The sequence below is a fragment of the Rhinolophus ferrumequinum genome, chromosome 10, assembly GCF_004115265.2.
Source record: "Rhinolophus ferrumequinum isolate MPI-CBG mRhiFer1 chromosome 10, mRhiFer1_v1.p, whole genome shotgun sequence".
NCBI classification, from domain to species: domain Eukaryota; kingdom Metazoa; phylum Chordata; class Mammalia; order Chiroptera; family Rhinolophidae; genus Rhinolophus; species Rhinolophus ferrumequinum.
In genome coordinates, this window is record NC_046293.1 from 26414400 (window position 1) to 26418730 (window position 4331).

A 4331-nucleotide genomic window follows, 5' to 3' on the forward strand; every position below is an offset into this window, starting at 1 on the left:
AAATTCAAATTATGACATAACTAACTGAGGGAGGAGACCCTTTGAGACCCTATTCCTGGAAACAGAAACACGTACAGGTAGAACTGCACAGAACACCTCTGCCATTTAGATGATGCTCTGAGACTAATTGAACCTTGGCACTTCAACTTCTAAGAACCAACAAATCTACTATGAATGGGGGCCCACCACAACCTAGATATGATACAAGAAGAGTTTTATCATCACGTTTGTTGCCAGCAAAATACATTCTGAGGAAGAGTGCACAGACAACAATTTTGTGACCAGAGATAAAAATAATCAGGGAATAAAAGATTAATGACACCTGTTTTTGTACCCCCGCTCTCTGGTGCAACAAAATAGGTCATTTTTTTCATTTATACCTGTGTAGTGTTGAATGACTCACTTCATAGACAAGGGAGAATTCACAAAATCTAGTCCTTAATTTCTCAAACGAATCCAGTATCAATTCTGCAATTATAGCTGTAGTCCTTTTCAAGTTCTCTATTCACAGAAGCCAGAAATCTGTGTCAACCTGATTTCACCTTTCACATTTATTTGGTTTCTAAATCCAGTTAATTTTATGATCCTAATATCCCTCAAATCTATCCCTTTTTCACCAAGCCTGTAGAAACTTAGTTTGGACCCTCATCATTTTTGCCACCGACTATAAGAATAGTTTCCTTATTGTTCCATCTACTTACAATTTTGTTCTTTTATAGCAATTCTTCCCGTTAAGTAGAGGCTCTTCCTTAGCGAAAACCTGATGATTATTTTCAGGATAAAGTTCAAATGCATCAGTATTTTCATGCTTTATTCCTGGTACTCATCCCTTCTTTGGCTCTTGTAGATACTGTTTTAGGTACAATTCCTTTGGGAAAATGTCCCTCATTAGCCAAACTTGAACTTGATGCCCTTTCTATTACCCTGCATCTCTCTCATTATAACATGTTTTGCACTTTATCTTCACTGTTTCTGGGCTGTAATTTTTTGAAAGGGAGAAAATTTCTAATGTTGCACTGCCAAAAATCCTCTCACTAAGTGCAAAACCTGACAAATAGTGGGCATAATAAGTATTTACTAGGTTAAAAAACCAGAATCATCCTAGGAAGTTTTAGAAGTGTATAAAAGTAGATAGAATTCAAATAATAATTATTTACATATTATTTACACTGGTTTCCTTCCAATGAAGGTTTAATGTCTAAAAATACTAATTGTACACTTTAAACCTATGTAGTTTTGTTGACCATTGTAACCCCGATAAATTTTAATTTAAAAAATGGGAAAATATTTTTTATAAATTGAATGTGAAAGTCCTCCTAAGAGCTTCATTCAAAATCCCAGAAACATAAAAGAAAGAAATGATAGATTAAGCACAATGATTATAAAATAATTCTATGAAAAATAATGTGCAAAATTTTTAAAAAATAATTTATTGGAAAATATTTGTAACACACAAATATTCAAAGGAATCTGATAAGTTAATAAGAAAAAGCTCAGTAGTCCTGTAGAAAATGGACACAGTTTATGACAAGACGAATAATTAAATAAAGAAAACAATATTGTAGTGCCTCAGGTTTTTTCAAGGTGTGAAGGATCCCATACTTCAAAAGCAAGAAGTCCATTCACCCTAAAGGAAATTCTGTAAAGTCTTTATTCCTTTGTCCAACATAATCATCAGACCCAGGGTTTTCTAATCAGAAAACCCTGCAGCTTCTTGGCAACTGGTGACTTTGACTAGAGCTGAGGAAATTGAGTTTAGCTCCCTATATTGACCAAGGCATATCCTAGATTAAGGTCCTAAAATCAAATACCTGAAAGCGCTGGTTTGGAACATAAATATGTGTTGTTGCTGAGTGACGGACCACTGAAAGTTTTAAGATGGAAGTGTAGAGAGACTAGTTCACGGTTAAAATTATAAAACCCTATGTTAGCCAAGTGGAAAAACAAAACTAAAGAGAAAGAAAGAAACAACAAAAACCACAAAATGATTCTGGGTGGTGAACACACAATGTAATATAAAGCTGATGTATTACAGAATTGTACACTTGAAACCTATATAATTTTACTAACAAATATCACCCCAATAAATTTAATAAAAAATAAAAAAACACACATACATGAGCTAAATCTTGCCCACTGATTACACCAGCACATATATTTAAAAAATAGAATATTGAGGAAAATCAAAATAATGAAAGAGAATTACTAGACTAAAAACACAAAAGAACTAACCTTTTAAAAATACAGTTAATGCAGGGGACATAGAATATTAAATAAATATTAAAGCACAATTGGAAGATCAGAGGAATTTGATAGTCTTGCATAACTATACAACAATAACATTCTCCTATAGTAAAAAGTCAACCAAAATATTTGGGAATCAATATCACATCTGTCTTTTTTTATTACAGTGTGCGTATCAGGTTAATGCCACACATATCAGGCAGAACCAACATACCACTATGTCCTGATATAGACTACACATTTATTCACAAGACATTCACTATCCACGTGATATGAGCTTGCCATCATGTGATCTGAGCTGGAATTTCTAGCCCAATAATTGACATATCATGCTTCAAAAGAAATAAAAACAAAAATTCTAATAGAAATACAAAGTGATCCATAAAGTATGATATAATATAAAAGTCTATGTTGTTATTTTTAAAATAAAAGACAAATGAGAAGAAATAATCAAATAAATAGACAAAATTCTTAGCTAAATAAAACTCTAGATTAAAAATATAATTCAAGTGCTAAACTGAGGACATGCTTGAAGTTTCAATAGAAAAAGCACACCCATTCATTATAGCAATAATAAAAATAAAAAACAAGTACAGCATAGTGATCAGGCATCTACAAAATCTATGAAGTGATCCCCCTGTGTAGATGCCTGATCACTGCACTATATACCTGAAGCTGAAGTAGAATAATATTGAATGTCAACTATAATTAAATATATGTAAAGTACAACATAGGGAATATAGTTAATGGTATTGTAACAGCTATGTACGATGTCAGAGGGGTAGTAGACTTGGGGGTGTTATCACTTTGTGAGGTGTGTAAAGGCCTAATCATTATGTTGCATTGCATACCTGAAACTAATAAAATAAAATAAAAAACAGTAAGTACACAAACTCCACACCTAGATATATCTTGGAGAAATTTATGTATTGTAATAATAAAGATAAATGCTTCAAACTTTCAGAAAGAGATGGGTCAGCCCACTAAAATGCTGCTTGATCCATAATTACAGGCAAAACCAGTTTTGGTGGCCAAAATCCTAATTAAAGTTCCTACAAAGACGATAGCAAACCATAGTCTTTCATCCAGTTTCCAGCTGCTGTGTCAGACATGGTATCTACATATAAGCAGATAAATAGTCTCTGATAGCTGATATGCAATTGCTGACCTGTTAATGCTTGGTTTTTTCCCCATAGCAATGTAGAAGAGCCACTAGAAGCAATTTGCTTTTACCCAGCAGCCCAAATGGTACAATTTTATAGTCTTGCCTAAGACTGTGTCATCCTTCCTGCTGTTTAGTGGAAACATTCCACCCAACATACACTGGCCCACTGAACTGATGGCATTGTGCTGGTTGTATCTTATAATCAGGAAGTAGAAGTACCTCAAATGCCTTAGTAAGACATATACTATTCAAACATGAGAGATAAACCTCACAAAATTTCAGAAGATTGTACCTCAGTGCAATTTCTGGGAAATCCCATGGCCTGGAACTTGTTGAGATGTTTCCTCCACTGTGAAAGACAATTTGCTGAATGGTGTATCACCTGTGTATTAGTAAAAAAAAAAAAAAAAAAAAAAAATAGGCACAACATTGAATTGGCCTTTTGGATTTCAGAATAAAAAAAAAAATCTGAGTGTGCTACTTTGACCTGTTTGTTGGCAGAGTAATCAAAATGCTGCCACTTGTGAGTAGGGACCTGAGCAAGATAAAGTTCTTCAGACAATCTAGGCTCTTCCACGTGGATCCAAAAAATCCAATGATATGTGAAGTGTGAATTAGCAGATAATGTAGTTGAAATTGATAGTAAAGTGGTCTGTAATTTACTTGTGATTTTCAGATTTGTTCAAGTTGAATCTCTTATATAGCATTCCTAGTTAATAATAGATTACATCTGTCCATGCCCAACTTTGTGGCTTGGTGAATTATATAACATGATACAGCAAGCTCAGATCATACGATGGCAAACTCAGATCACATGGATAATGAATGTCTCATGCTTAAATATTTAGTCTATATCAGGACTTAGTGGAGTGTTGGTTCTGCCTGATGTGTATGGCATTACAGATCCACTCAGGGAGGCCAT